Genomic DNA, 11,119 nt, shown 5'->3' on the forward strand with positions numbered 1-11,119 from the left:
AGGGAAAACAGCCCCAGCCTGTTCAGCATCTCCCTGTAGCTCAAATCCTCCAATCCTTGTAAATCTTTTCTGAACCCTTTCAAGTTTCACAATATCTTTCCGATAGGAAGGAGACCAGAATTACACACAATATTCCAAAAGTGGCCTAACCAATGTCCTGTACAGCCACAACATGACCTCCCAACTCCTGTACTCAATACTCTGACAAATAAAGGAAATTTATACCAAACACCTTCTTCACTATCCTCTCTACCTGTGACTCCACTTTCAAGGAGCTACCACCATCCCCACCATCAGTCAATGTTGGAGCTTTTTGCCTCTTGGTGGAAATAACATATTGGAGGCAATGACAGATTACAGAATTCATGAAACTCTCTGGATAGCACATTGACCTCTCTCTCTCTCTCAGACAGACATCTCCATGTCTGCTTTAGCACTCTGAGCTCACAATGCAGTCTGACACCCCACTGCAGTCATCATTATCGGCGGTCACTCGTAAGCAAGGATTACTCTCCTCCACTCTCAGGGTGAGTCCGTGGGTGGCTATACAGACTGATGGCACTACCACAGGCTCTGTTACACTTGGAGCAGGTGGTTCTCGGAGGAAAGGGTGGGTGGGACGTTCGCTATTTTTCCTGGATTCCACTTTTTCCCAATGCCAAGTCTCGCATTCTCAGCTCCTTCCCGGATGCTCCTGCTCCACTTTGAGCGATCTTGGGCCTGTGATTCCCAGGTTTCTTGTGTGAATGCTGCACTTTACCAGTGAAGCCTTGAGGGTATCCCTGAAACGCTTCCTCCATCCCACCTGGGGCTCACCTGCCATTTCAAAGCTGCGAGGAGAGCACCTGATTGGGGAATCACGTGTCGGTCATATGGACGACGTGCCCAGGCCATCGCAGCCAATCACGGGGGTGCTCAGTGCCTTGATGCTGGGGATGTCGGCCTGGCCGGGGATGGCTGGTGTTGGTGCATCTGTCTTCCCAGTGGGATTGGCAGGATGTTGAGCAGGCAGCATTGGTGGGGCTGCTCCAGGGCATTTCTGGGCACATGGTCCTTCAGGTAAAATGTGCAGCTGCCATATCGTCTGCCAGTGATTGGATAAGATCCCATGAAGCATTTTGCTTCATTTTGAAAAAGCAAATGAGGGCAGTTCTTAAACATTTAATAGTAAGTTCCTGGGGAGTGATGTTGAACAAAGATACCTTGGCGTGCAGATTCATCGTGCCTTGAAAATGGATTCCCAGGTTGATAGGATAGTGAAGAAGGTGTTTGGTATGCTTTCCTTTACTGGTCAATGCATTGAGGATAGGAGGTCAAGCTGCAGATCTTCAGGACCTTGGTTAGGCGCCTTTTGGAATGCTCCATGCAATTCTGGTCTCCCTCCTATCGGAAGGATGCTGTGAAACTTGAAAGAGTTCAGGAAATATTGATAAAGATGTTGGAGGGTTTGAGCTACAGGGAGAGGCTGAATAGGCTGGGGCTATTTCCCTCGAGTATCGGAGGCTGAGGGGTGATGGAGATTTATAAAATTATGAGAGGCATGGATAAGGTAATAGTCAAGGTATTTTCCCGGGGTGAGGGGGTTCAGAACTAGAGGACAGAGGTTTAAGGTGAGAGGGGAAAGGTTTAAGACGGACCTAAGGGGTAGCTTTTTCATGCAGAGCATGGTGCATGTATGGAACGAGTTGCCAGAGGAAGTGGTGAAGGCTGGTGCAATTACAACATTTAAAAGGCATCTGGATGGGTACATGAATAGGGAGAGGGATGTGGGCCAAGTGCTGGCAAATGGGACAAAATTAATTTAGGATATCTGGTCGGCATGGACAAGTTGGACCGAAGGGTCTGTTTCCATCTCTATGACTCCATGACTCTTGGAAGAGCTGGAGAGTTCTCCTTGTTGCCCAGCAAATATTTATCCAACAAGCAACAATGCCATAGCAGATGAACTTCCAATGCCACCCTTTTCACCTCTGACTCTCCAGCATCTCAGTTCTATTTTCTCCACATCCCTCCAAGCATTCCTTATCCATGTACTTATCCAAATGTCTTTTAAAGGTTATAACTGTACTCGTATCCATCACTTCCTCTGAGTGTTCATTCCACACACAAACCACTCGCTGTATAAAAATATTGTCTATCATGTCCTTTTCAAATCTTTCTCCACTCATCTTAAAAGATAGATTAGATTCCCTACAGTGTGGAATCAGGCCCTTCGGCCCAACCAGTCCACACTGACCCTCCGAAGAGTAACCCACCCAGACCCATTTCCCTCTGACTAATGCACCTAACGCTACGGGCAATTTAGCATAGCCAATTCACCTGACCTGCACAGCTTTGGACAGTGGGAGGAAACCGGAGCACCCAAAGAAACCCACACAGAATGTGCAAACTCCACACAGTCGCCTGAGACTGGAATCAAATCTGGGACCCTGGTGCTGTGAGGCAGCAGTGCTAACCACTGAGCCACCATGCCACACCTTTTTTTTAAAATGCCCCTATCTTGAAACCCCCACCCACCATTTATTCTGTAGCAAGATGAGGGTGTCACTGGCTAGGCAGCATTTATTGTCCATCCTTAATTGCCCCAGAGGGCCATTGAGAGTCAACCACATTGACTGTGGGTCTGGAGTCACATATAGGCCAGACCAGGTAAGGATGGACTTTTCTGACAATTGGCAATGGATTCATACTCATCATTAGATATTTAATCCCTGATATTTTTTGAAATCAGATTCCGCCATGGTGGGATTTGAACCCAGGTCCCCAGAATATTACCTGGATCTCTGGATTAACAGGCCAGTGATAATACCATTAGGTCATCCCATCTCCGATCTATGCCCTTCATGCTTTCATAAACCTCTATAAGGTCACCAGGCTATCTAGCCTCGTCCTCCTAACTCAAGCCTTCCATTTCCAGGAACATCCTGGTAAATCTTTCTGAACCCTCTCCAGCTTGATAATATCCTTCCTGTAACAGGGAGACCAGAACTGAAGACAATACTCGAGAAGAGACCTCACCAATGTCCTGTTGTTGACGCATATTTGAACTTATATACATGTGCATTTCAATATTCCTGTCATGTTTTCCTGCAACAGTTTAACAGATACAATAGACAGATGCCAATCCCCTTGCTACACTCTAACATAATGATAAACTCCAGGTGGTCTTGCATTTCTCCATAAGTAGATGCCGATAAATTGAACATGTCATAGCAGTATATGGTATAATAATGAATCTCCACTTTTGAACCTCGAGACGATTGTGTTATCTGCACTATCTAGCAAAATGCCTCATGGTTTTGGGGAGAAATTTAGTTCAGGTGACATGATGTTGTGAGACAATCGAATTGGTAGTAAAACCAAAGTGGTTTTCAAAGTATTCTTAGCTAAAAACTTACACCACAAGTTATTAGTAGATAAAGGAAGTGAGTGACGTGATTGCTGGGCCCCTTGCTGAGATACTTGTATCATCGATAGTCACAGACAAGGTGCCAGAAGACTGGAGATTGGCTAATGTGGTTTCACTATTTAAGAAAGATGGTGAGGAAATGTTAGGGAACTATAGACTGATGAGCCTGACATCGGTGGTAGGCAAGTTGTTGGAGGGAATCCTGTGGGACAGGATTTATATGTATTTGGAAAGGCAAGGACTGAGTAGGGATAGTTGTCCGTGGGAAATCACAAACTTGATTGAGTTTTTTGAAGAAGTAGCAAAGAGGATTGATGAGGGCAGAGAGGCATTCGACATGGTTCCTTATGGAAGACTGGTTAGCAAGGTTACATCTCGTGGAATACAGGGAAAACTAGTAATTTGGACACAGAACTGGCTCAGAGGTAGAAGACAGGTGGCGGTGGAGGGTTGCTTTTCAGACTGGAGGCTTGTGACAAGGATGGGCACAAGGATGGGCACTACTTTTCATCATTTACATAAATGATTTGGATGTGAATATAAGAAGTATGGTTAGTAAATTTGCAGATGACACCAAAATTAGTGGACAACAAAGAAGATCATCTCAGATTACAATGGGATCTTGACCAGATGAGCCAATGGGCCGAAGAGTGGCAGATGGAGTTTAATTTAGATAAATGTGAGGTGCTGCATTCAGGAAAGGCAAATTAGAGCAGGACTTATACACTTAATGGTAAGGTCCTGGGGAGTGTTGCTGAACAAGAGACCTTGGGGTGCAGGTTCATAGTTCCTTGAAAGTGGAATTACAGGTAAATAGGATAGTGAAGAAGGCGTTTGGTATGTTTGCCTTTATTGGTCAAAGTTTTGAGTACAGAAGTTGGGAGGTCATGGTGCGGTTGTACAGGACATTGGTTAAGCCACTTTTGGAATGCTACATGCAATTCTGGTCTCCTTCCTATTGGAAGGATGTTGTAAACTTGAAAGGGTTCAGAAAAGATTTACAAGAATGTTGACAAGGTTGGAGGATTTGAGCTGTAGGGAGAGGCTGAACAGGCTGGCTGCTGTTTTCCCTGGAGCATTGGAGGCTGAGGGGTGACCTTACAGAGGTTTACAAAACCATGACGGGCATGGATAGGATAAATAGACAAGGTCTTTTCCCTAGGATGAGGAAGTCCAAAACTTGAAGGCATAGGTTTAAGGTGAGAGGGGAAAGATTTAAAAGGGACCTAATGGGGAACTTTTTCACACAGAGGGTGGTACGTGTATGGAATGAGCTGCCAGAGGATGTGGTGGAGGTTGGTACAATTGCAACATTTAAAAGCTGTCTGGATGGGTATCTGAATAGGAAGCGTTTAGAGGAATATGGGCCAAATGCTGGCAAATGGGATTAGATTTATTTCACAGTGGAGCTGGAAAAAGCACAGCACGTGAAATAGCATCTGAGGAGCAGGACCCTTCATCAGGACTGGAGAGGGGGAAGGAGGCTGAGAAATAAATGAGGGTGGGTGGAGCTGGGAGAAAGATTTATTTAGGATATCTAGTCAGCATAGACGAGTTGGACCACAGGGTCTGTTTTCGTGCTGTGTATCTCCATCACTCTGACTCTAAAAGCATAATTTAAATATTGTATTTAACAAAAAACATTGCAATATTAAAAATTAAATATAAAAGATTTATAAACAATAGAATTCAAAACAAATTAAATATAAAATTTAAAGTACAATATATAATGAACTTCATGCCTTTGAGACATCCAAAAGCATCCTGCAATCACTTAAGAACTTTTTCGAGTGTCGTTATTATTTTAATGCAGTTCTGTAGCTGCCAATTTGCAGTCAGGAAGTTCCAGTAATTTGATAAGGAATTATGCCATCAATTTTCAGTGATGTTACTATGGAAATGAATATTGCCAAGGGTACCAAAGAGGACTACCCCAATCCTCTATGAGTTGTTACACAGGTTCTCTTGCATTGAGTGACAGTGTCATGGTGGTAATATTGCTGGACTCGCAATCCAGAGGCTTGGGTTAATGCTTTAGGGATGCCAGTGCAATTAAATTCAATTCATAAAAACAAAATGGAAATCAAAATTACTTTCAGTAATGCTGTGAGGAGGCTATCATTAATTATCATAAAATCCCATCTGGTTCACTAATCCCTTTGCCTGGTCTGGCCTATAAGTGACTCCAGACCCACTGCAATGTAGTTGACTCTTAACTGCCCTCTGAGGCATCTCTATCAAGTCTTTCGAATCAAAGGATACATAACAAATGCTAAGCTTGCTGGATATGCCCAGAACCTAGGAAACAATTTTTAAAAGTCTACCTGAAAAGGCATATCATTGAAAGGGCAGCAGCTTTGACAGCATAGTATTCCCTCATTATAGCACTGGAGCGAAAACATGTTTTGAGGCATGAACAGAGCATCATCTGACTCAGAGGCAAAAGAGCAACCCACTGAGCAGAGTGACTTCTAACAATCTATTTGAAGCGAGGCTCAGAAATGCAGAACCGCAGTGAAACCCATGCACTAAATTGAAGGCAATTTGAAAAAAAAAACTGATTGAAGTCTCGCTGATGAGAATCTCCCTTCAGACCCCTTGTGCTTCACCGGGCACTACACTGGCTTCCTGGAGGAAAAATAATGGCTTGCTTTCTCTGAATTGATCCTGACAAAGCAGTCATGGAAGGAATGAGCGAAACACAAGCCAAATTGCTTCTGTCGTAGGCATGTAACTGCATCCGAACAAAATAAAATACAAAACTGAAAGGAAAGATGAAAAAGCTTTAAACATTGAATTTAAACATATTAGACACTTTACAACCTGCTAGCTTTAACAATGAGTTCAACTGCATCAGAACTTAACTACCACTTCTATTTTCTCTTGGACATTCTGTAGCCATCTATACCGGCTCTTTTGTTCTTTCCCTCGCTCCCTTAGCTATATCTCCATGTTTTCTTCAAAGCTGTCCATCCCTTCATATCTTGCAGTTCAGATGAAAGGAAACATTTCTCCTGTTCTCTCCACGGACCTGCTGAGTGTTCCCAGCTTTTGTGCTTTTATTCAAGAATTACAGTCGTGTTTTGCTTTTCTTTTTGTTGCTTTGAGAAAAGGTGGATTTGCCTTCTTAAGCAAACAGAATGCAGTTTCAGGAGGTGAGCAGATCAACTTCTCATCTGTCGGTGGGTAGCTAAGTAGCTACCATATAAGTAGCTATCTGTTCTGTGGGAAAAGCTGGTGGAAGTTGTTACGTTAATGAATATTTGTTCTTGAAAACAGGTTTATTCACAAAATGCAGCAATGTCTGCTTCCCAGTAGTGTCTCTGTAATTGAAAGTAACTCAAACCAAATTAAAATATGAGGAGCAGGAAAATCGGTGTTTCGGGCTAAAGCCCCGTCTCTTTCTAGTGAGAGGGCTTTTCCCCAAAACATCGATTTTCCTTCTCCTCGGATGCTGCCCGACCTGCTGTGCTTTTCCAGCACCACTCTAATCTTGACTCCAATCTCCAACATCTGCAGTGCCCACCTCCGTCAAATTAAAATATGACAGTCCCTTAAAAGGGTATTATAGCAAAAATCAAATCACAAACTACACTTACAAGCGTTAAAGCAAATTTTGTCCTGGATAATTGGTTACGGAATCCAGCTCCCGTGGTACCCACCAGTCAGAGCAGGTCAGTGTCCCAACATTGTGTTCCTTGTCCAAGAACTCACACACAGGGGGATAACCAGAGAAGAGGGGCAGGCAGTCAGGTACAAGTCTCCTTTAAATAGCCTGAATGTGTAGAATCCCTACAGTGTGGTAGCAGGCCATTCAGCCCATTATGTCCATACTGTTGCCAGGGTTGGAGGATTTGAGCTAGAGGGAGAGGTTGAATAGGCTGGGGCCGTTTTCCATGGAGCATCGGAGGCTGAGGTGTGACCTTATAGAGGTTTATAAAATCATGAGGGGCATGGGTAGCGTAAATAGACAAAGTTTTTTCCCTGGGGTGGGGGAGTCCAGAACCAGAGGGCATAGGTTTAGTGTGAAGGGGAAAGATTTAAAAGAGACCTAAGGGGCAATTTTTTCACACAGAGGGTGGTGCGTGCATGGAATGAGCTGCCAGAGGAAGTGGTGGAGGCTGGTACAATTGCAACATTTAAGAGGCATTTGGATGGGTATATGAACAGGAAGGGTTTGGAGGGATATGGGCTGGGTGCTAGCAAGTGGGACTAGATTAGGTTGGGATTACTGGTCGGCATGGAGAGTTGGACTGAAGGCTCTGTTTCCGTGCTGTACATCTCTATGACTCTGAGACCCTCTGAAGAGCATCCAACCCAGACCCAGCCCCTGTAAACATTTTCCATGGCTAATCTACCTAGCCTGCACATCTTTGGACTGTGGGAGGAAACTCATGCAGACACTGTGATAGTGTGTAAACTCCACACAGATAGTCACTCGAGGCTGGAATCAAACCCAGCTCCCTGGTGCTGTGAGGCAGCAGCGCTAACCTCTGAGCTACTGAGGTCCTCTAAGTGTTTAATTAAATAATCATCTTTACTTCTGTACCATTAACAGGAGATACAATAGTGCCTTCCATAGAGAAATGAGACATTTACTTGAAAATAAAACTCTGCAGGAAAACGAAGGCCAGTGATATCCCATATCTCTGAATATGTTTTAAGGCTGAGCGAGAAAGATCCTTGATTACCAAGAGGATGAAAGTTTATGAGCATATGCAGGAACAGAGAGTTGAAGTTAAAACCAGATCAACCATGATCTTATTGAATAGTGAAGCAGGCTTGAAGGCCTGAGTGAGACCTGTTCTTGTTCCTTGGTCATATGTTTGTATACCTGAGAAAAAAAAGCAATAAAGTTTTGAAATGGCAAGATTTTTGAGGTATAATCGCTGTTGTAATGTTGGAAATGCAACACACTATATGCTGCTATGAACAATGATGCAATACATGAGCAGCCACTCCTTGATGTAGATGTTGATTGAGGTGTACATATTGGCCCGTAGGTCAGGGGTGACTCCAGTGATCTTCAAAATAGTGCCGCGGGATCTTTTCCATCCAACTGAGTAGGCATAGGAGGCCTTGGTACAACATCTCACCTGAATCACTGCTCTCTAATAGTATTCCCTCAGCACTGGACTGGAGTAGCAACCTTGATTTATGTGCCTGGGACCCCTGGATGAGACTTAAACCAGGATCTTGCGACTTCAACCTTGAGGTGAGAACTCTACCAAGAAAGCTGACATTAAATGGCAGCAACCTACATTTATGTGGAAACTTCAGTGAAAAAAAACCTCCTGAGGCAATTCACAGGAGCATCATAAAACCCTGAGCCACACAAGGAAACTTTAGTTCAAATGACCCAGCTTGGTATATGAGGTGAGGGAGGGTGTCGAAGGAGGGAAGTGAGATACAGAGACGTTTAGAAGGAATTTCAGAGTTCAGGGCCTAGTCAGCTGAAGGCAGGTTCCTCTGAAATGGTGAAGGGATAGCAGAGATGAGGGCCCAAACAACTGAAAGCCACCGTCACCAAAGAATATTGCGTGCAATTCTGGTCTCCCTCCTATCGGAAGGATGTTGTGAAACTTCAAGAGGTTATGAAAAGATTTACAAGGATGTTGCCAGGGTTGGAGGATTTGAGCTCTAGGGAGAGGCTGAATAGGCTGGGGCTGTTTTCCCTGGAGCGTCAGAGGCTGAGGGGTGACTTTATAGAGGTCTATAAAATCATGAGGGGCATGGATAGGACAAGTAGACAAGGCTTATTTTTCCCGCTGGGTTGGGGGAGTCCAGAACTAGAGGGCATAGGTTTAGGGTGAGTGGGGAAAACTATGATAGGGACCTAAGAGACAACATTTTCATGCAGAGGATGGTGTTTGTATGGAATGAGTTATCTGGGGAATTGGTAGATTCTGGTACAATTACAACCTTTCAAAGGCATCTGAATAGGAAAGGTTTAGAGGGATATGGGCCAAATGCTAGCAAATGGGACTAGATTAGAATACCTGGTCAGCATGGACGAGTTGGACCTACGGGTCTGTTTCCGTGCTGTACATCTCTGTGAATCATGACTCTAAGTCAGGGATAAATAAGAGGCCCGAGTTCCAGGAATGCAGAGACCATGGAGATGTTCAGGTCTCCAGGAGCTCACAGAGATTGGGGCAAGCAAGGCTGGGCTGTCAGAGGCGTGAGAAGTGCCATTTCACATCTCTCTCCTTCCACAATTATGTCGGTTACACAGGAACGAGGAGTGGGGGGAAGATCTATCACGCCCCTGCTTCACCACTCAGCATGATCTTGGCTAATCCACTACGTCAATCAAAAGTGGAGCTGGAAAAAGCACAGCAGGTCAAGCAGCATCAGAAGAGCAGGAGAGTTAACATCTCAGGCAGGTCCCTTAATCAGGACTCATCTCAATGCCAAATTCCTACTTTCTCTCCTGACCCCTACATTCCTTTAATATCTAAAAATTTATCAAACTCATTTTTAAATAAAATCACACCAGATCTCCCCAAAACCTATCAAACATAATAACTTATCTTATCCTTTCATTACTTTTAAAACCTTAGTTGAATCTCCTCAAAACTCCTCAAGGTGACACCAGCAAGCAAGAAGTTGGTTTGAAGTGTGTCTACTTCAACGCCAGGAGCATCCGGAATAAGGTGGGTGAACTTGCAGCATGGGTTGGTACCTGGGACTTCGATGTTGTGGCCATTTCAGTGACATGGATAGAGCAGGGACAGGAATGGTTATTGCAGGTTCCAGGATTTAGATGTTTCAGTAAGAACAGAGGAGATGGTAAAAGAGGGGAAGGTGTGGCATTGTTGGTCAAGGACAGTATTACAGTTGCATAAAGGATGCTTAGGGATTCGTCAACTGAGGTAGTATGGGCTGAAGTTAGAAACAGGAAAGGAGAGGTCACCCTATTGGGAGTCTTCTAGTGGCCTCCGATTTTGAGTGCGAGCAGCAGCAGAGTGTAAAGGAACCCGGAAGGCTACAGCTAAGGTGAGACAGTTTGTTTTAAAATTACTTACCGGTAGCGGGCAGCGATGGGTTTTTTTCTCTTCACAGAAAGAGCGGGAGCAGCAGGGGGAAGTGACGAAGACCAGAGGGGCAGCCGGGTAGGATTTTTCCCTATAAAAGCGCGCAGGAGAAGAACCCGAGGCACTACAGAGGTAGTGCCTCCCACCCGCCCTCCTCCTCTAACCTAATAATAATTCCCGTTGTGGTAAGTAGGTAAGTGCTGCATTTTGCTTGTTCTATTCTTTAGACCCAGTTTTATTTTAAAAAAAGGTTACTTTTAGAGGGATGGCAGTGAAGGCTGTGCAATGTTCCTCTTGCAACATGTTTGAGGTGAGGGATGCCATGGCCGTCCCTGCTGATTACACTTGCAGAAAGTGCACCCATCTCCAGCTCCTCCAAGACCGTGTTAGGGAACTGGAGCTGGAGTTGGATGAACTTAGGATCATTCGGGAGGCAGAGGGGGTCATAGATCGGAGCTTTAGGGAAGTAGTAACTCCAAAGATGGCAGATAGATGGGTGACAGTGAGGGGGACTGGGAGGAAGCAACCAGTGCAGGGACCCCCTGCAGCCGTTCCCCTCAAGAACAAGTATACCATTTTGGATACTTGGGGGGGGTACGACTTACCAGGGGTAAGTAACGGGGCCCAGGCCTCTGGCACGGAGCCTGTCCCCATTACTCAGAAGGGAAGGGTG

Source organism: Chiloscyllium plagiosum, chromosome 11, assembly GCF_004010195.1.
Source record: "Chiloscyllium plagiosum isolate BGI_BamShark_2017 chromosome 11, ASM401019v2, whole genome shotgun sequence".
NCBI lineage: Eukaryota > Metazoa > Chordata > Chondrichthyes > Orectolobiformes > Hemiscylliidae > Chiloscyllium > Chiloscyllium plagiosum.